At 40.9% G+C, this 22688-nt stretch overlaps 1 long non-coding RNA gene across 2 annotated transcripts in view; it reads left to right on the top strand.

Moving 5' to 3' along the window:
* Positions 1–3271: 3271 nt before the first annotated feature.
* Positions 3272–22688, top strand: part of LOC146432441 (uncharacterized) — a 47947-nt gene continuing 28530 nt past the window's right edge. The window contains exons 1-2 of one of the 2 annotated variants that reach the window (XR_014854610.1): positions 3272–3359; positions 15860–15938. This is a non-coding gene — a long non-coding RNA (uncharacterized LOC146432441). Of the gene's footprint in view, positions 3360–15144; positions 15356–15859; positions 15939–22688 lie in introns of those variants that run through there. The other variant, XR_014854609.1, reaches the window with a different exon arrangement.

Below are 22688 nucleotides of genomic sequence, written 5' to 3'. Positions count from 1 at the left end.
AACTTCTTGGTGCATGATTCCAGGCTCACATTCCCTCCAGGTAGTTGAATGCACCACTTTTACACTTTCTAGCCCTTCCCAGGTTATGGTAAGGCATCTGAGCTACCTATTGGACCTCCATCTTTGTTGTGGTATTTGGGGGGAAGTTGTGGTTCAGTAATTTCATCTTAGTTTTGATTGCAGCTGCTCCTGCTTTCCTATAGTGGTGGTGACCCCAACACCCTCCACAGTGATGGCAGGAAGAGTGTCTTTGGAAAAGGGTTTATAAAATGACTTTGGAGATAGCTGGGCAAAGCTGAGTCAGAGCTGTCCACGTAGTACTTGACTGAGAGTGGGCTGTAGCTTCCCTTGATGTGGACAGTCACAATAATGTGGAAATACACTTGGAGATTGGGTCCGTAAGCTGTTGTATCCATGCAATTGCCTTTGCATTGCAAGCCTGTTACCATGAGAGGCCAAGGCACCTCAATTCAGTGGCCTGAAGCTGAACACCTCTTTGGAGCTGTACATTGCTGCATTGTCACTTCAGCGTGGCACTGCCTCTCAATGGCTGTCTGGATGGCAGTGAGTGAGCAGGCTTTGGACATTGGCTCTGGGCCAGGTCTGGACAGGTAAAGAGTCCCACAGTAGCTCTATCTGGAGAACTGGCATATGTTTGCTCGTCATGAAAATGCTTCCACTTTGATAGGGCAGCTTCTGGAGCAAAATGTTTTGTGATGTGAAGAGGGCTACCAAGGGGACCTTCAAAACAAGCACAGGGCCCCACAGTATGTGCACAGCAGAGCCTTGAGTTCCACGTGGATTCTTCCCAGCAGCTGGGGAAAAGCTGTGTGATGCAAGAGCAGCAAGGGGCTTGTCTGCAAGTGAACCATGTTCAGATCTAATTTATTGTGGAAAGAAACTAAGGGAGCAATGTGGATTTTGCCTTGTGTCTGGGCACTGTTACTCTGATACAAAAATGACTTTTTGTTTGCTTGTCTGTTTATTTATCCCACGTAGTAGTTGGAAGTAGTCAAAATTAAACATAAAAGCCCATGCTTATTCTGAAATAAAAATGATTACAGGGAGGAAGAAGTAATTCTAATGTAACTACAGAGGTTTAACTATACCAGTGTAATTGTACCATGTAGGTAGGAGAGCATTTCTGTGGAGACAAGCTCCAGTCACAGAGACAAAGTCTTAAAACATTGTAGACCTCATCTGTAGAAATAACTCTATGTAGTCTCAGGCCAGTGACTCTTTACTCTCAGTAGATAACTTAAGTCAATATAAGGACAAGGTTTCATATTTACATGAACTGTGTGTTCTGGTATCAACATGACTGATGTTCTGCAAAACATGGGACATCTGAGGTGGATGAAGCAGGGCTGAGGATGGGTTGCTATACTGATGCTGTTGTAGCCGTGATTTGGTGAATGTTGCACAGGATGTTCTTCAGATCTTTAGCTCTAAGACAAGCAGAAGAACAGAGTGGGGGAAATAGCACAAAACATCGGTCCCAACTTACACCTGAGGATATGTCTAGAAAGGTCAGGCTCTCCATTCTATTTCTCCCCAAACCCTTTCCTCAAACCTGTCCATTCTGGCTATATTTAAAAAACAAAACAAAACAAAACAGAAAAAACAACCAAACAAAACCCCAACCGTACTTAGTCTTACTTTGTCTGTGGCTTCTTTGTGAAATTCAAATTTTGCAGTTTAGAATAATCTGGCTGGGAACTACCAGCCTCATGTTTCCTGGTGCAAGGTAGGTCTTTGGTTGCACAGATTAATCTGTGTATCTGTTCTGCTGCTCAAGCTGTCCTGTCAGGGGAGAAGGAAGATGAGTTGGTATATCATAAGAGACTCTGTTCTCCACTGAGTATTGTTTGTCAGAGGTTTACCTATGTTGTGGCATCTCAAGAAAATGCCAGATAGGCAACTTGACTCAACAAGGATCAGCACTGACTAATGGATAAAGGGAACTGATGAGGGAGTGCCATGCTGACCTTCTAAGTACCAATTCCAAAATGTGAAAAAGTCCGCACTGCATGTTTATCCTTATAGTTTGTTAGTTTATGCTTTGGAGTATGTCAGTGTGCAGCAGTGGATGTTATCTTCATGTCTCTGGAAAGGAGCCATGTCATTCCAGAATCACAGAATGATTGCAGTAGAAAGGGAACTGTGAAAGTCATCTTGTACAAACACTCTGCTCAAGAAGGGTCACCTAGAAGAGATTTCCCAGGTATATGTCCAGATGTCTTCTGAATATCTCAAAGGATGGAGATTCCACAACCTCACTGAGCAGCCTGTTACTTTTTAATGAAGAATATCTGAGCCTGTCCTGTCTTCTGACTGCAACTTAGTGCACGTTATGTTTTTACACCGACAGCCACGGTTCATCTAATTGCTGTGACCTGGTGACGGCACTCTTCATATTGACATTAACCAATGGCAGCATTACATTGCTGCTACTCACCTTTCCTCATGTGAACATGTTTTTTTTAGCAGGTCTGTTTTTCCCAATTGCCTTTCTATTTTTAGGGAAAATATCTGACCTACTCCAGGATGGTATTTGTAGACTCATTCTTGAGGTCATCAAATACATGTAGGCCATATTTGTCTGGTGGTAGGACTGCTTTGGTGACTTACCCTTAGCCAAAACCTCAAAGGATGAAGCATGCAGATTCTAGATTCTCTGGCATCTTAATTTAGCATGTTATGCATGTGAACACCAAGCAATTTACCTTACTTCATGGTTCCTGAGACATTGCATTTTTGGTGTAGAAAAAGACTTGGGATAATTTATGCAAAGATGATAATCTATAGACTATGTGAAGTGTATTTATTTTAAAGGTGGGAGATGTGGTTGCCTGGCATGGGGGAGAATCATTTGTGAAAAAGTATTTGGGAGTACCTGGGAAAAAAAGCTTTGAAAGGTAGAATATGAAAGATTAGGGGAACCTATTTGAAGCTCCAGCTGCTTTCTATATGGTGTGTGCCCCACTGAGATAGTAAAATTTCTAAGTTGCTAAGTTGAGTGGAGTATCTGGAGCTCTTTCAAAGTCCACAAAACCCATGTAAGAAAATGCTGCAAGTGAACTCTGTAGTGACTGTGAAATGGTATTGCACATGGTTTGTGTACCTGGATTAAGTGTACTCTTGAGGATAAGCCAATCTTATCTTCTCATAGCTCTTCTTATTTCAATAGGAGTATTTGCGGATGCTAAATATTCAGTCTGTTTTGATAGGTATTGCTTCTATCTCATTGCATACTTGCCTGCAGGTTACAGGTGCTGTTTTCTATAGAATGGAGTGGATATGTCTACCAGAGGAAAAAGCTCACACACTCCTCTGCTTCTGCCCTGAGCTGACTGGATGTGAGTACAAACACATTAGTGCAGTATTAATCCCATGTTTATATACCTGCCTCATTAGCAAGATTAATCATATCAGATTAATGATGGTAATGATGGTGGTGAAGTCTATATGGCTTCTCAAGTTCAGGTAATGTCTGGCTAGCAAGGACAACCAGCAGAAAATTCTCAAGCCTGTTGATCTATGAAGACATCTCCTGTGGATACAACACATTAGGAGATGGGAGTAGTGTTAGAGAGACAGTATTTGGAGGCTTTTTTGTCTAAACTATCTTCTATTTAAAATATGACTGTGTTTTAAGGTATTTAATCAACTTGACTGCAAGAACTGATGAAAAGGGAGGACATAATTAGGGAAGTTTTGCCAGATGTTTGTAAATTCTAAATTTTGAAAGTACATGTACAATTGCCTTACAGAAATCTTCAGGAACCCAGTAGTTTTACTTAGCTTGGCACAGGCTTGAAAACCTGCAGTAGTGGAAATAAAATTGAGATATGATTACTTTAAAAAAATATGTATATTTATAACTAATTAGTATAAACAAAACCCACCCTTGGATAGTTCTTAAATTTGGCAAATTAATTAAACTTTTTCATGTGTCATTTACAGAGATGAAAGCATGTGGTCCAGGACAAAAAGCAAGGAGAGTATGGCATGATATTAAATGCTGAAACTTACACACTAGCTTAGAAGCAGATTTCACCAGGTTAAAGGGCACGTTTGGATCTCTTCCTGTAGGCTAAAATATATAAAGTCTTTTGACAGAAAGAGTTGATGGGCAGAGATTGAAGCTCCTAAGTTGTGTTGATACACATTTTATAAAATGTGAAGAGTTTAGGTGAAGTATGCTCCTTTTCAGGCAGCATATGGAATTGTAACAGCTTTTAAATAAAGTGCAAGTTTTTCTTGGAAAAAAAAAAGTTGATGTGAAATTGAAAACTCCTCTCAGATGCCTGCTGGGCTGGCAGGGTGTCAAGTTGTTCAGCTTGACTCTCTCTTTCACTTCCTTCACATTGTTTACAGACAACATCCTCAGCTCCAACTGACTGTATTTAAACACAAGCTGATTATGAGCCAGAGGACTTGGAAAAGGACACCATACTAAAGAGTCTCTATGTCTTAGGCAGGTCAGGAATATACCTTGCTGCAGGCAAATCACAAAGTGCTTTCCTTAGCAAAGAGTGTGAGATGAGAGAGAGAGAAAGGAGGCAGAAAGACAACAGAAATGTTTTCAGGCAGGGCTTTCTGGCATCTGATTACAACTGAGAAAGTGGGTGACTCTCAGCTTTGACTCAGGTTGTATACGCTGGTTTGAAAGGTCCTCTAGATAGAGCATGTTTGCCAAGCTCAAGGAGGAGGGGGTGCTTCCCACAAGGTGCTTTTTAGTCAGAGTATATCAAAGCTGCACTGCCAACATGGATCTTAGTTGGATTCATGACTTTGGTATCCCTGTAAGAGTTTCTTGATTTAGGTATCAGAGTGGTTTAAACCAAATTTTGCTGAAGTGTGTGCCTGCATTAGCCCATATGTACTTGTAATGTGTACTTGAACTTGTGTACCTTACAGTAAGACTAAATCACTCAAGGGCCATTAGTCCTACAATGCCTTTGCCATGGTGTTCTTGGAAGACAGGCAAGTTCTCCTGCAGCTGGACCAGCTGTCTGGAAAGAAGTCCTAAAGCCTCCCAGCCCAACATTCTATAAGGTATTATCTCAGACACAGGCAACTGTGAAATCCAAAGGGTATTTGCATGCTTTTGAAGAGGAGGGGCTCACATCTATGCGAAAGAGTGTGATGGAGCATTGAAGCTCGTGGGAGATTCTTGTCCACTTACAGGTTAAGAGTTATTGGGTCAAATTCATGGGTTGGACAAGATGATCTCCAAAGGTCCCTTCCAACCCTAACCATTCTGTGATTATGTGAAGTTTGACAATGCAGCCACCACAGAAGAGTCTAACCCAGGCAGAGGCTTTGTTGTGGTGTTAGCCAAAGAATTCTTGATATTCCTGAATTTTTTAAATAAATAGTGCTTTCTCTTATTTATAGCCTTCTCTTTGTTTTGTTTATATACCCTTTCTTGTCAAATGTAGTTGAAATAATGTGATACAAAAAGTAACTGGGGGTCAGTCAGGTTTTTATCCTCTATTATCTATGTGATGTGGAGTTTTGCATACACAAAGATGATCAGTGGCCAAGTATGACCTGGATTTTAATGCTTTATCCAGTAAATTCACTCAGCTTTGCACAGATTCACATGAGATTCTCTAATTTGTGGTGGGGGGAAAAAAAAAAGAACTTAAGATAAAAAATTTTACACCCAGCAGGTCATCTGCTTGAAAAAGTTACATGGAGGGAAAATATAAAAGTTGGATCCTGTTCTGACTGAGAGAATTTTGTTTGGGAGCCTAATCTACGAAATGTGCTTATCTGTTCTCAGGAATTAAAATGTCGTTAGTTTACAGCCTATTATGCAAAGTTGCATGCAATGTGTTAATGATATTGGTAATTTAGTAACTATGTTCTGCACTAATTAGTAAAACTGAATATCATTTTGCTCAGCCTGGATTGCTTTCAATGCTGCTGGATATTTTTTCAGTGTGTTTTAGCTCTTCTCATTAAAGCATGTATGTGCAAGCCAACATACCTTGTGAACTTTGGAAAGAAACTCAAAGCCCCCAGTGTTTTATTGTGTCTGTCATTCTAAGCAAGAAAACAATCTGGCAGTTTGATAAAGAGATTATTGTGGCAGGAGAGCTTCTGTGGGTTAAGGAATAGAACTGATTAGAATCCTTTTACATCACCTGTGTTAAATGTAGGGTAAAGGACAATGCTAAGTATTGGGAATATAGCTGAGAGAAAAGGTTTTGGCACAGTGAATTTAATTATACCCTCACATTTAAATGTTTTGGATAGAGGTAGGTAAAATTGAAGGTTACATGCTGTAAAATCCTTGTCATGTTTATTCACATCATTATAATTTGCAACAAATTTTTTAAAATGAAGCACACTTGTCTTCTGTGAAGTGATTGAATGGGAAAGGTTTAATATTACAGTAAGAAAAAGCAGCTATTTGGAAATGGTCTTACCTCAATATTAGATATACAAATGTGCGTCAAATATGTATTGTGTTGAGTTCTCTCAAGAACACTGTGAAATGCAGATATGTTAGCACTTAAACATCTTTTGGGAAATGGATGGATGCTTCACTTAAAGAGCTAAGAAGAGACCTGTTGCTTGTTCCCACAGCTTGGATATTAATCTAGACTCGCCAGACTTTTATAAAGTACATAGGACAATCTAACGTAAGGATTGAACAGCCCTCTGGGAGGAACCCTAGAAACTGAGAGAAGACTTGAATTGACATTTGAGATTTCCAAAACCAACTGGATCACACAGAGACCTTGAAATACTGACAATATCTGATGCCAGATTTTCATGTGATACATTCTGTACTCTAGTATACTAGCAGAGCCTTTGTGACCTCAATGTGTGGTGATATGCATAGGAAACCCACATCAGCTTCATTGGTTTTGAGCTAGTTACTAGCACTGAGGTAGAGATTTGGAAGTGATTTTAACTAATTCCGTAACAGTTTTGGCTTTAGAGTTCAGGAGCACTTAAAGAATTAAATGAAGTACTAAAATTTAGTGGAGAGAAATAGAGAAAAAAATCTGTGATACAGCTAAGATACCCATCAGGAAAAGAAAATAATGAACAGAATAAGGTCACAGAGTAGTCTGTGTTGCTGAGCCCTAAACAAGGCTGTTTAGTGGGAACTTCACTGAGGGAAGGCTGGGATGGTCCCTAGTGAAATCTGTGTCAGTTTTTCAGACAATTTAGTAATTCCTTCCCCCCCAGTACTGGTGTAACTCAGTTATGTTTCACACTTGCTGAAGAGAAAAGCAAGCAGCTGATGCTGTTTCCACAGCAATTTTCTCATTGAGCTACCTTGGTACAAAGAATAGGAGTGATACCATACTCAGCAGGCTCAACTTCTGCCCTGAAAATAATAGGATCTAGCTGTTGTCTGGGGCATGAGGACTCTGGGTTAATTCACCAGCTAAAATTCTTGGCATCCTCATCTGAAAAACTCTCGACCTACCCTTCAGTTCCCAGCTGGTACTACCCTCAGAGGGCTGGCCTGAAAGGAGGAGATACAGTTTGCCCTCTGCCCTGCTCCTCATGACTCAGAGATAATCAAGGGGGCCTCCATACATATCGACTTGGTCCTACAGTGTCTTTTCCATGGCTGGAACAGTGCTGATATGATCTATATTCTGTTGAAACCTTTGGGAAAAATCTTTTTGTCTTCCTACACTGGCTTCTACTCAGTAAGTCCTGCAGAGCACTTTGAAATTTGCAATGGGTATTTTTCCCTCTTTCACTTGACAAATACTGCTCCCCTACTGCAGAATATGCCTATCCTGTATTTGCTAATGGGGTCCTTCACAGAGGATAAGCATCAGGCTTTTACTTATTTTCAAAACGAGTGAATAAACCAAAATTCTGGCAGATTCTAAATATCCAGAAGTGATTTTTCTCTATCAGAATTGTTCCTGAATTCTCCTCTTCATACAAATATATCTGTTCCTATAAAAGTGTCATCAGATCCAGGGTGGGGTAAAGCAAGAGGAAGAGCTCCACCCAAGCTTAGTGGCTAGGACACTCATTTGAGATGTGGGAGATCCAGATTCAAGTCAGTGTTTTCCTGGTTCAAAGTGGGGACTTGAACCTGCTGACTATTGAGTTGAGGATGCAGGGCTGGGTCTCCCAGGATATTTGAGAGGTTTTGGTTTTATTTTGTATTGTGTTGAAGACAAATTTCAAACACTGAAATTATTTTGCTTGAAAGGGAATATCTCTTTTCCAGCCAGGCCTAATTCCCTACATTGCAAATTCAGCCAGGGGTCTGAGAAGCAGACTTTGCCAAGGCTTTGGACATGAATATCTGGAGGCAGAGCCATAACTGAGCCATTATACATTTGAAGAGTGTCCTTTGGGCCCTGTGGATGGGTATGCAGCAGTTAGCTGCTTGTCTGCTGCACATGAACATCAACCAAATGCCAAACCTTCATGGACCAGAGGTTGCCACCAGAGCACTTCACATGTGGATAAATATAGAAGAACTAGGGCAGTTTTTCTACACCGCAAATAATCTTAACATACTATTTCTTATGTCTTTCTGCTACTCACCTTTCACTGGATTGGTTTCATTCATAGGGATTGAGACTATCTGCAGCATGTTGGGAGACACTTAAAGGGCTGTTTAAGTAGCTTTGCTTGAAGATTTCAGTCCAGCTAACAAATAAAGAAAGGAGCTGATTGAGAGGTTAGCTGTACATGGACAGTAAAAGTGAGCTCATTGAACAAATGCTACCACTTCTGTGAAAATCTAAGTATTTAATGTCTGACCATATGTTTTTTTCTTTAAAAAAAAAAATTCTGGTTCATCCTGATGTATCCACGCTTTTTGGTATATCCAGCTGACCTATCATCACTTCAGACAAGCTTTCTCACAACATATGACTACTGATTTTTTGCTTGATGAAGGAAATTTCTACATTGCCTTTACTGAAAAACAAACTTGCATGAGTGTATAATTACACCTAGAGTATTTTCTAAGGAAAAACTCTCTGGTTTGGAACTAAGTTAGATTTTGTTAAACTAAGACTCCTCAGTTCAGTGCATGTATTTTTGTCACTTGGCTAGTATTTAGTAAGACAAACTCTTTTGGTTTCTGAAAAACAAAAAGGGATTCCAGGTAAAGAGAAATTATAATGTGATGAGAGACATTGAGAAAGAACATATAATGTTATGCTCATAAAGCTGAACTATAGAAACTGAGTGACTACTTAGATAATAGATCAGACTCAACTGGGGAATGGTAATCTGTGCCTATTTATCTTGAAGATCTATCACTTTTAATGAAGGATAATAGCACTCATGATAGCCATATACGTGCCTGGAAAAAACCCATGTGTGTAGGTGCAAAAATTTGCCTTGCCTCAGGCACACACACTTGAAAAATTGAATGCTGTGGTTATAGGTCAGTTTTGGCAGAATCATGAAGAAAAAACCCACACCACACAATACCGGTATCTTGTCAATTGTAATGCTGTATCTCTTTAACCCTTTGATTTGTTTTTTCCTAAATTTTTATTGTGCACACCACAGTAATTTTGGAGTTACGTGTTGGAATTACCGCACATTTGAACAACTAAAACCATCTCCTAGTACTGAAGTACTGAAGTTTGGTTTTGTGCTGCTGAAATTGAGTCTATGCTTGTGGCAGAAGCTGTATATCATTTACACTACTGGAGGTAGCATCTGAAACCCCACTATGTTGGGGGCTGGGCAGAAGCTGTGCAAAGAGTTTGTGTAGGATGTGAGTGAAGGCTGTGCTGTCCTTCCTTGCTGAGAGCACTGGCACTAAGCCTCGTGGTGGCTGGAGCTAACAGCCTTGAAGAAAGAAAAGGAGAGACAGACACTTGTCAGCAGCAGCCAGCCTAAGGAGTCTCTGGTGAGAGACACCTGCCATTGCAGTTCCACACCTTGTTAGCATTGTATGATCATGGAAACTCTGAGCACATGTGTGGTCGTTCAGCCCCTCCATCAGAAGCAGAGTGCATAGGTGTGTACCTTCCTGATGAGATGCTAAGATATTAACAGAGACACAAGACTTATGGTGAGCATCAGGTTATGATTTTCCTGCAAATGTTCAGCAGACTGATCATTGAAATCTCCACCAGTGAGGTTTTATAAGGGGATGCAACTAGGTCATTTTCTTCATCACACCTTTTTGGGGAAAGGAGACAGGGAGAGCTGACAGCTCTGTGCATTTAAACTCTAGTCCTGATCTTGTAAATAGACTGTTTATTTTACTGGCTTCAAAGGCAAGTCAAGTCATTGCAGATCTTGCAGGACTGTGGTCCTTGTTGATCCTGCTGAGTGCAGCTACCCAAAATAACTGTTGTTACTGACTGTGGGTTTAGCAAGACGGTATTCTAACATAGCATCATTAGGGACTGCACTCTTAAGTTGCTGCCAGTTTTGCTGCTGATTATAACTGAACTGTCTGTAATCTCAGTTTTCTATATTCACTATCTTTTACTGGTTAATTCTTAATTCAGACCAGAGAGGCTTCTCATGTGGTGTACAAGGTGTTATGAGTGTCCATCTTTCACTAGACCTGTCTCTCACTCACTGCAGTGTCCCTGATCCAGTAGCCCATGTGCAGGATGCAGCATGTGGCTCTGCAAGTGTGTGACTAGCTGCACCTGACCTCCAAGATGACAGCAGTAAGTGTGGCCACTGCAATGTACTACAGCTGATGATGGCACACCAATGGGTGGGCACCTGTAAGATTCTGTCTTGTCCTGCTTCAGTCTCCATAATCACATCACATAGCACACAAGTCCTGCTGCTGTGAGCTAGAAAGTGTTTAGGTGCTTAAGGTTTGTTTGCCTTGTATGTGTCAGTTGTCTTTCACAAGCAGAGATTTCCTCCAGCTGTAGCTAGATTGATATCCACTAATATCCACTAATATCCAGAAAAGCGTTTTCTTCTTCCACAAAAGCTTTTCATTTTTCCACAGCTGTCTTCTATACCCATCTGAAAAGCAAGTTTTTTGTGCCTCCTAAAGCCAAAAGACTTCTAAAGCCCCAGATCAAGACTGAGTGTTTTAACAGCAGGAATTGAGGAAGGGGCTCTTGTGAACTCTTGTCCTCTGCAGCAAGATGACAATGTCCCCATCTGGGCTATTTAATGTCTGATATCCTGCAGTGAGGGTTTCCCATGACCAAATTTTCATCCATGCAGAGAGGAGAGATAGAGGTGATGGGAGATGTAACCTATCCAGGACATTTGCCTACATCTGAGACATATTTAAGCAGTTTCCAGATTTCCAGATTAAGTTTCTCATTTTCAGTTGAACATATCTTGCTTTTCAACCTTTTTGGTTTTGGCCCAGTTACTGTACTTTTCTCTGCAAAGACCAAATAGAGAGACCATACTTGTTCTTAATATACCTTTTTCAGGACAATAAAACTCAGAAATTTTATGAGGATTTCTTTTTATTGCTTCTGTTAGAGGCATCTCTGAAAACATCTATATATTTCCATTATTTTCCATAGCTCATCTAATAATCAGTCCAAAATACTGCCTCTGACAGTGAGAGGTAATGAATTGCTATATTCTTGGTTTTTTTATCTCTCCTTTTTTCTTTTTAAATTTATTTTTATTATCTTTATTTAGGACAGCTAATACTTTTTGAAGACCAGTCTTAGAAGGAAACACATTTGTTAGTATGTGGTTTTAGAGGGAAGAATTTCTTTTGTGTATGCTTTTTCTACAAGACAGAGCAGCAGAAAGCTCTTCCAATCAAGAGCCTCTCTAAGTACATTGCATTTAAGAAGTGTTGGTTTTGTAAGATGGTTAATATTTTTATTTAAAAATACATGAACAGTTTAGCTGAGTTATTTAAAATTCAGTTTCATTTGGTTTCATTGTAGTAGATATTTAGTTCCTCATGATTCACACTGTATTTCTCAAAATAGTTTTCTCCTTTCTGTCATTGCTAGCTGCCTTTCTTTCTGTCAAAATATGAATTTCAAACATTAAAATGGTTTGAAATTAGACTATATGAGTATAATTTGGAAAATATGTTAGATTGACAGTCTAATGAGTCAAGCCTATTTTCTAGATAAGTTTGATATATTTTAATATTTTATCTGAGTGTCAAAAACTCAATGAAGTAAAGAAAAAGAGAACAAAAACAAACAAAAAACGCTCCAGTGAAGTAGGAGAAAATAAGACTAGTGTAAGTATAGGAACAATTTGGAGCTGATTCTGCATTAATTTTGCCCCTAAATTCCTTTTTGTTTTGCAAAGATTTTTCTAGATAAAGCTTTACCTATGTAACATTTCCCTTTCAAGTTAAAGAAACAGAAGTTTATTCAACAGAACTTCAACTTGGAGTGGAGATTTCCATTCCTTAACACAAACCAAGGAGCTATGCTCATGCACTCAGTACTGTTTACAAAAATGGACTAATAAGAGAAAATAGCTTTATCATTGTGGTTTTTCTTGTGGTCGGCATTGGCAAAGGAGAAGGAAGGGTATGGAAGAAGGGTAGTCACATTTCAACAAAAAGACAACACAGCAAATCCTGCTGTTAGGTGGGTGTAAGGCCATAGCTAACTGCCAGCTTTAAACAAGGGGATGCAGAATCACACCAGTGTATCCAGAATAGAGGATCTGGTGCCGTATCAATAGAATTATTTCAGGGAAGTGGGAAAAAAGCCCAATGTACTGTTTCTGCGTGCATATTTAATGTTCTCTTGCAAGGCATATCCTGGAAGAGACAATCTTGGAGGTAAATTTTCCCAAGCAACTCTCTTTAAGCCCACTGAAGTAAGATTTACACCTCTGTAGTTGAGCAAAGGTTTGTGTTCCATCTGCCAAGCCCTGAGCGACCTCCTCATTATTTTCCCCCATGAATTTGTGCACCAGTTTGCCATTACTTGAGCTAATGTTACCAGATGCATATTGCTCTGGTAACCTGAATCACAATACATATATATGGATAGCAATGACCTAGAAATATACAACTGCTTCCCTGGTCCCTTGGGTAAAAAAATGAGGAACTAAATATAAGAGTTGGGAACGAGACAATGTTGTAGCCCTTGACATGTCAACTGTACAGGGCCCTACCTATTTCTAGCAAAGGGCACCATAGAAACTCTGTTGGAAACACAGTCCTGCACAGAGCTGAAGTCACCCCTGCCAGGCAAAAGGTCTGGTGGTTCCAGTGATGCTTACATGACCAGTACTGGGGGAAACTGAGGCCGTTTGCAAGCTCTTGTTTGGATGAGTTTGCACATGATCAGTATCGGAATATTGATACATATGAAATGTCTGCCATTGCAAAACATTAAATTGCATGAAGTTGCATTATACCAGATCTTTTGGAAGAATAATTTGCAATATTCTTTTACCCAAAGGGCCCTGTCTTGAGGTCTTTTACCTAGCTTAGATTCCCACCGACACTGAAATAAGAGTTGAGGCAACTGCATTTGGAAACTTCACAAAGAAAACATATGTATTCACTTTGCTCAACATGGGTGTCTGAAGAAATGTTAAAAGGTGTCCAAGACGTAATTGTTTGTTTATGAAACATTCAGGAGAATTTCACAATGGCATATAAGAGCAAACTAATTTTCCACTTGAACCCTTGTACATCAGATATGTGCCATGTGGATATCCACTCAGCACCTGTCCTGTCATTCCCACTGACTGCTGTTTCATGGGGTTAGCGTGACAGCAGAGTTTCTTAGCCTGCAGCATCATGACTGCCTTGTGTTAATCCAGGTGTGGGTTCCTCCTGAGAAAGGTGTCTAACTGGTTGTACTGCCCCAGCTGTGTTCAGCACCTGTGCTGATGGAGTGGTGTGAAGAGCACAGGGTAGCTGATATATTGGGTTGATTTTTATGTGGATGGATTCCCAGATCTGGCTCCCTGTGCAATCACACAGGGATTAGGACTTTCACAAGGTAAGATCGTGCTAACATGATCAGACCTACCCCTTGTAGCAGTAACCCTCACTTAGTGCACCTTGAAACTCCATGATGTTGTTTTGGTTTTTTTCACTAAGTCACGGAACTTTCCGAGTTGGAAGGGACCCACATGGATCATCGAGTCCAACTCCTAAGTGAATGACCCATGCAGGGATTGAAACCACAAACCTTGGCATTATTAGCACTATGCCCTAACCAACTGAACTAATCTCAGGGTCAATGTTGGCTCAGTGTTAGTGCAGGTAACCCTTCAGTACAATGTGTGAAACCAGATGCTTGCACTGTGAATGTGTGCAGGCTTCCCAAGGTACCAAGAGGTGGACTTCACACTGAAGATAAGATCTTCACCAGTGTGACTTACTACAAAGTGTCCCAAGATGGCTTTCTCACTCCACCCTCTTTCCCCCGTTGCTCAAGCCCAGGTTAATAACCAAGGCTGGAAAGCAGCTGTCTGCAAACTTCATATAGTTCTCAAAGTTCTCTGACATATTGTAGGAGAACTACTTCTTAGTTTATCTCATTTCTTTTTTAGAATGTGAATCACATTCAAAACTATGATACAGCACTTCAGCATGTATTGCAGAGTTTCTGGGATCATGCGTACCTGCAAACTTTCACTTCATGCCAATGCATTGCACTCTAATGGGTGAACTCTCTAAATTCAATGTTCTGAAAGCATGGAGGTATTTTGAAATAAATGCCAAGTGGACAAAAATAATACTCTAGTATTTTGCTCCCAGTTAACCTTTTGTTGAGAAAAAGTATAATGCTGGGCAGTAAAACTGAAAGTCCAGTTAATCTCAGTGGTACTGTTTATGGAATAACTCCTCTTCTGTGTTGATGAATCAGAATCGGTCGCTGATTAAATAATCTGTAAGTTCAACATCAATGAACAGGGAATATACACAAAGGAGCCATAATTACTGCACAGTCATTCATACATCAGGGTAAGTGGACATTTTTTGGTAGTGGACTTCATAATTATTTAACCGTAGCTTAAGTCCTAAGGCTGTGGATGCAGCTGAGACAGGAACTGATATATTCTATATATCGCCTCACTTTTTTAGCTTTAGGCTGAGAAATAGTCTCTTTCCCTGTACCGTTCCCTCTTTCTGGCTCAGTCACTGTTTAATGATTGAATGCAAAGTTGAACAGTAGCTCCCAAAAAAGATGAGAAAGCCCTTCCTCCAGTGTCAGTGGGGTAGCAGGTATGTCCCTCAATTACAGAAGGGAATTAAACCTGTTTCTCTTCTACACTGCCCTTTTGGGTGATACTCCTGCCCCTGAGCTGTTGGTGAAGAGGGGGCTGAAGCCAATGGTCTTATAAGAAAAAGATGACTGTGTTCTGTGAGGAGACCGTTCTGCAGGAAGCACTGAGTTTCCTTACTTGCTTGAATAGTGTAAAGAAGATTGAGGCAGTTCCTGTGAGTCTGCTGCACAGAGCTGGGGCTTACCTGTGCCCACATCAGACACATTAGCGTGGGACATTTAGACCAAAAGCAGCTGGAACTTTGAGGATTAGGGTCTTTTTTGTCTCCAGGAAGTGAGTTCTGTCAAACACATTGTTAGAGTAAGTTTTGTTGAATCAAACAGAGAATTTCCTGATCCTAATAAAATTAAAACAATAAAAACATTAAATTCAGTCCTGATGTGACTCCTAATTGAACAGATTCACCACCAACTTACTCTGCAATTGTATATCTCAGATAGTGGCAAAACTGTGTGGACATCTGTGTGGAGAAATTGGTACAAATAGTGAAATTTGAGTTCTAGATCTCATTGAAGGCAGAAGGCTAAGCTCTCTTCTTTTTGACCTGATTGGTGTTTGGTAATGACAGTTTAGAGGCTTGGTAGCTTTTCAGTATCGTTTGAAAGTTCATTTGTATTTTTAAAACTCTTATATGAAATATCAAATATTCTCTTCTCAGGACATTGTGCTGTGTTCCTGACTTGAGTGGGAGTTAAATATGAATACGCTTTTGAAGGAGCAGATCCTGAACTGGCATGGTAAGTGCAGGTAGATGTTGGATCCTGCCATTTCATTAAGCTTACCAGTGCTTATCTTCAGTGACATCCAGTGAACTGGGAACTGAGGTGGGAACCCCCTGAGAATGGGTTTTCTTGAGAGCAATTTGGTTCTTTTGGATTCCATAGTAGTATTAAAATGTTAGAAGCCGAGCTGATCCTCTTGTTCTGGGACAGCTCAAGGTTGTTTTTTTTTTTATAAACCAGTAGTAGGAGGTGAAGGTGAAAAAAGAATTACAAGGAACATGCTGAGAAATTAGTTCTGTAAAGGTGGCTGAGCCCTATTTTTATCCATCAGTTTGCTGCCCTTGCTATTTGTATAATTTATTACAAAATCTTTCTGACAAGTCCTTTATTTGGTGAGGAGGACAGAATTATGAAAGTGCTTTGTTGGGCTCCTAATTCCCCTAGCTGTCCTGGTGTTGACACCTGATGTACCAGAGCAGCATGACAGTTAAGATCCGCATTCACCAGCAGATAATCAATAAAGATTTTATTTCCTATGCTAATCAAATGTGGCATCACTGATATCTGATGACAATTGCTGTCTTTTTTATAGTTTTCCCTCTGTGGAAAGCCTTGAATACTCAGTTACAGTTGCATTCCTGGAATGATTTATTCTCTGCACATAGATGCAATAAGATGTTTGCTCCAGTTAAGCCAAGACTGAACTGTGCCCCAAGGAGTCAGCCAGCCAGCTACTGAATCTTTATCAAACTGACTCAGACAACCCTCATCCCTGGTAGGAAAATTGAATACCCCTCACAGGGACATGATCTTCTTTCAGCCTATTAAGCATCACAGTGTAAACTGGAGTAGATATTGGCTTGCTGGCTGGGCATAGAGGGACAGATGCCTGCAGCCCACTACCTCTGCCCTCACCAGCTGTGGCAGAGAGACTGTGCTGCAGGTTGCAGGGAGTGTGGGGATGTATTTGGACAGCTGTAGAACATGAACAAGGGGAAGAAAAAAGGCTGTCTCCAGGCAACACATCCTGATTTATAATAGAACTGTATTTATGTTAGTCATAACCACATTATTCAATATAATTGGGGTCAAGAATTGAATGAGTCTAAAAGAATGCGAAAAATAGTTTCAAAATTCCTGTTATAAATAAAGACCTGGTTTCTGAGAACTCCAGAAGCTGAAAGGGTAGTAAACCCCCAGCGTTTTTCAAAAGACAATGCCTGAAAACCACATGAAAATTTCCTCTCAGGAGAGACTGACTGCTTTTTTTTTTTTTTTTTTTTTTTTTTTTTTTTTTTTTTGGTGCTTGTCAGTTTCTCATGCTGTCCTCACTGTCATTTTATTTTCACCCTATTTCTATGCAAACTGACTGGTTCAGCACTGGTGCATTTCTATACCAGTCAAGAGCAGGGACTTGCTGTTTGTAGCTGCCAGGAGGCAGTTTCCATCCCTTCAGCATGCTCCAAAGTATCAGTAGTTGACAGTCAGACAAATCCATGGCAGTTCCCTCAGACTTATGTTGTGTTTGTTAGATTTTCAGCTGGGAAATGTAAGTATTTTCCCCTGGCTGCATTTTGGAGGGCTGGCCACTGGGCTGAGGCCAGTTCTGCTCTCCTTAACATTCTGCTCTCCTTTATATTTTTATGCTACCCTAGAGCAACATTTGTTTGAAGAATTCCTACTATTTGCCCAACTTTTTCCATCTTGCTTCTTTTCTTATGCTTTGCCTGGTAAAGCATAGGTAGGATGATACCAAGCCCATAGTGGAAGCTGCGCTTTGGCATAACTTTTAAAACATGAATTTTACCACGTTTAGCTCTGTCTAAAAGGATGCTACTCCCATCAAAGAGAGCTCTCCTGACTTTTGCTTCTCTTCGTAGTTTTCAAGCAAATATGAGGTTTTCCCCCTTTCCCAAAGCTTCTGTTTCTACCTACTCCTGCCTTCTTCTTCCATGGTACTCTGGAGAAACATTGAGAAATAGTACTCTGCAATCAACTTTTTACAGCTGTATTGCCATAACTAAAGAAGTTGTCTCCAGTTTGACAATCAAACAAAAAAAAATCAGAATGTGACTACTGCTGTAGTAATGCAGACATTTTCTGTTACAGTTAACCTTTGCTCTTCAGTTAAGGCTGTTATTTCAGACCTAAGCCAAGGGTCGTAGATAAAACCTCCCTGTTTTTTTCCACCTCTTAAGATGAGTTGCATCAGCGAACCATTAACTTAGTAGATTATTTACTGTTACCTTTATGGAAGAAAGCATACTGTACTTTTTCTGCATTGCTTGGGTTTGATTTATGTATGGCCCCAGTTCTATAGGTTCCTCACTGAGGCAGGACCTTCATACCATACCAAAGTAAACAGGCAACCAAAACTTGCCTGAACAGTAGTCAAAACAGAGAAATTCACACACTTTTGTCCTCATATCTTTTTTATTTAACATGTAATCACTCACAGTTCTGATTTGTGCTGGCAAAAAACTAATTACAGCAACGTTAGAGTCAGATAAGTGTTAAACTGCAAAGGCTGGGATCTGAGTTGTGCCTGGATCCTACAGGGAGCTGTAGCAAATTAATTATAGTTCCATGTTTTGCGGAAATGTTACAAGCTGGCCCCAGCACTGATTAGAGCAATATTAGAGAAGAGTTTACAGCATCTTGGGGCTGCTGTAATCATGACCAGGTGCCAGTGGGGCTTGTCAGAACATGGCTTGTGTTGGGCTACACCACTCTGTGCCCTTGCTGTGGCCTTGCAGGGGGCTGCAGGAAGTGCTTGCACCAACTCTGTGACAAGATAAAATATTCAGGCTGAAAATGAGTGAGTTCTTCCAAGGGGGGCAGCATATAGCAAATAGAAGTGGAGAGGCCATGGGCTGACTTAATCCTCATCCTCCTATTGGGCAGCTCAGCTGGAAGAGATAACACAACAGGAGACATCTGCCAGCACTTACCAGCTTTTCTGCTCCTTGGCTGGCAAATGGAGCCTTCCTGGCATGATGGGTTTCCACTTCCTCCCAATCTCACCAGCCTATCTTTGAGAGTCAGATTTTACAGCAATTTTTGGGGGGTGGACTTCCCTATTTCTTCTCCTGCGCACTCCTCTTTGCTGTTGCCAAATGTTATCTCTCCTCCCAACATGTTGGAGCTCCCCAAAGCAAAGGGAGTGGAGTGTGAGGAAACAAAGGGATTTGTCTGACTCAAGTTTCATTTGGTCTTTCAATCAATTGAGAAATAAATGTGATGTCCCCCTCCACTCCCTGTTGACTCGGCCAGTGCATGTAGGTCAGGCATCAGGAACTGGATTTTCCAATGGTTGAGAAAGAGCTTAATCCTTAAGAGGAGATTTGCAAGGAGGTGTGGAATAAAAGGGATAGGTTCCCAAAGCCCTTACAATGGGAGCCAGAGAGAGGTGATTCACTCAGCTGTGCTGGTAGCCTTTTACAGGAGGCAAGAGGTCCTAGAGAAGGGCAGTACAAGACAGCCATTGCAATGTAAACTCAATGTTTACATTGAGTTCAGGTCATTTCTTGACAAAGCAGGGCTTACTACTGCTTTCTTTCTGTACTGTGGGGAGTGATAATTTTCATCTCTTTTGACAAGCAAGTTTAGTTCTACACAGCATTGCTGCTTTGCTAATGAGGATAGCTGGGTCTGACAGTGGTATGAGGGGAGCAGAGCAGGAGCTTGACCCACCTGCTCTGTAGCACATGGTCTGATGATGCTGCAGAGGCTCTGCATGCTCTGAGCACCCCCCAAAGGGCTTTGGACTGCTTTTAGAAGCAAATTCCCCACGACAGCAGACAAGACTGGGGACAACACTGCTGGCTGCTATCTTGATAAATCTAACATGACAAAAGTGGCTCAGTTTCTGGGGGCAAAGGGGAAAAGAGGACAAACAGAAAATGTTGGGATCTTGCTGTTTTCCTCTCACACACAGCTACCTTAACCACATGGCTGCTGTGCATTGTGCAGCACTGTTCATCTTGAGCCTGCGTTGTCCAGCTGTGTCAGGGAGAGAATTGCTCTGTCTTTAAGCACTAGATTAAACCACAGAGCCAGAGGCTGGTGTCAAACTAAACTTGGACTGCTTTCCTTCCAACACCCAACAGTACACCACCCTCTTGGATACAGGCCCAAGATTTCACATCTTTCAGCTGTGATGTCTTCTTGCCCTCTGGTCTGATGCTGCTCAGACCACTCAGCAGCTGAGTAGTTCATGCCCTTATACCCTCCCTTGAGGGCTCAGGACACACAGTACCCACCATGCAGAGCCCATCTCCCTCATCCTGCACTTTCAGAACATAGGCAAGCACAGACAGAACACCCCTTTCCATGTCTTGCAACTTGTGTCAATGTGGGTCATTTCAAGGCTGCCTGCCAGCAGCCCCCAGCATCCCCACACACTCTGCCACTCCCCATCTGCTGCTTTTGGCACTGTCCATATGCAGTGCAGCTCTTTCCACACACCTTAAGAAAGTTGAATGAAAGGTTATAATCTGAGGCTAACTCAGCCTACTGTGTAAATTTCCTTTCCCCACCTCCTCCAAAGGAGTATATAGTATCTGCAGCTGGTTGTATGGAACACAGTCTTGTGCTTCCAAATCAGAGTCCCCCTTTGCCCACCCTGAGTTGTGCACAGAGATGTTGTAGTAGGTGAGTCAGAGGAAGGAGGCTGAGAAGGGAAGCAAACCTCTTTGGGTGCATGAGACCCTCATTCAAGTCAAACTCAAAAGTTCTATTTGCTGCATGGATCTAACACCCTTCTCTTCTCTTTTCCAGCTTAGACACCCTTCACACAAAACAGCCCATATCAGGGAATCTAGGTCTAGTTGGTTGTCACAGTACATTATGTTGACTGAAGTTTAAGTAACTTTAAATACACTCACTGAATCAGCTTTAAACTCATTTTAATTAGATCAGTGTGTCTTTGTGAGTGGTTGATGCTTTTTTGGTCCCAACTATAACATGGTTCAGCCCTGACCTTGCTCTAGCTGTGCTTTTCCCCTTTTTAAAGATTCTGTAAGATGTAGGGCTGTGTAGCTTATGACTGTGTGGCTTACGGTAAGGTTGTGGAGGAAACAATTTAGTCCTCTCCTTAATGTTCATGGTGCTGCTCATAATCAGTTTCAAGATAACAATCTGGTAGTGTTTTTCCAAAGGAATGAAGCTATAATTTTCCTCTGCATGACTTTAGCTCTGAAGAGGAGTTTGTTTTGCCCCTTATTACAATAGGTGATTTCAGGGTTGAGTAAGGTGATGAAAAACTTGAGGTTAAGTGAGGTCAGGAAGAGAAAGCCCATGTGGCCTTAAGTGTCCTTAACAGGTGGATTTTAAATACCTTTTTCCTTCTTGGGAAGACACAATTCAATTCTTATTTTCTCATTGTTTGAAACCTTAATTATTATTGTTTTTGTGTTTTCTTCTATTCTCTGCCTCAGTGCATGTGTTATTTTTAGCTGCCTGTTGCTCTCTCCTATAAATGTGTAATGGCATGAAAAAATCTTCAGCTGTAGGACAGGACTGAGAGATGTAGCCAAAGTAACACTTGCATTTCTAGCTCTGTTCAGGGTGGTACTGTCTGATAGCTCAGTTCCCTGTGATGCATGTATATGAAGTCCTATTCCAGGATATGTCTCGGGAAGAAGGCAAACTTATCTTTGGGCCATTTTTCCACTGCAGGATTTGTGGCATGGCCTAGATTTTTTTCCCAGAACTTTTCTTCCAGAATTTTATAAAGGGAAAACATTATTTTTCAGGAAATTAGATATTTCATGTTGACCCTTACCTCCCATGCAGCATTTGGCTGGTGATATTAATTGCTCTAATTCTGCAGGAAGGAAACTTCAGCTCTGCAGAACAAAAAAGCATACTCATGCTCTTTCAGGCTCCTCCCTATTGTATTTATTGGCATTCAAAAGAGTGAGAACATAAAGCTGTATTGAAAATGCAGGTACTAAAATTCTGAACACAGTATTTTTCTTCTCTGTGTTTAGATCTACTATCATTCACAATGTAGCAGTTCCAATGAAGTCAGTAGATTTTACCCTACAGGAAAAAACACACAGAGATTCAGGGCTTGTACAAAATTCAGTCCTCTGTAAGCTTTTGCTTTAGGGACCACAATGATCTCCTTGTCAAAGCTGAGAGCAGTGCACACCACCCTTCAAATCCCTACCCCACTAAAACAAATATTCTACCTCTTGAAGGCAAGGGGGTACCAGTGGTTCTAAGCATACCCCCTCCACTGCAGTTTCTGTAGGATTTCCTTGTAAAAACTGTAAAATTTCTAGGTTCACAATTTCTCTCAGTCACTCATTGTCTATAAAAACAGTTTTATTTATGCATTGCTTTATCAGTGCTGTTCTTACAATTTTTTATTTTTGGAACTAGAATTTTAGACCTGTAAGATGTCTCTGAGTAAGCCATTGCTAAGAACCCAGTTAGGTCCCATGTCCTTGGAAATTGAGACAGACTGGGGTGACTCCTCTTCTGTTTGCTCTTCCTGCCAGACCTTTCAATGAGAAAGCTCACTTGTACCCAAAAAGCAGGCTTAGGTCAGATTTTAAAAACTGAGCACCAGCACTGGAGCCATGCCAAATCACCTGAAAATGTTAGCCTGGATTTTTCCACTGTGTCAGTATGTTTTGCTATTAGCTTCCATTTTAACTAGGTTTGGAAGTGGAAATATGGCAGAGTAATTAAATGTAAACAGGATGGTGGGAAGCCTCAGACTGGCTGTGCGCAGCACACACACTTGTCTGTGCC

Source organism: Lichenostomus cassidix, chromosome 11 (assembly GCF_008360975.1).
Source record: "Lichenostomus cassidix isolate B80296 chromosome 11, HeHo_3.0, whole genome shotgun sequence".
Lineage (NCBI taxonomy): Eukaryota > Metazoa > Chordata > Aves > Passeriformes > Meliphagidae > Lichenostomus > Lichenostomus cassidix.
This window is presented reverse-complemented; position numbering and strand designations above follow the sequence as displayed.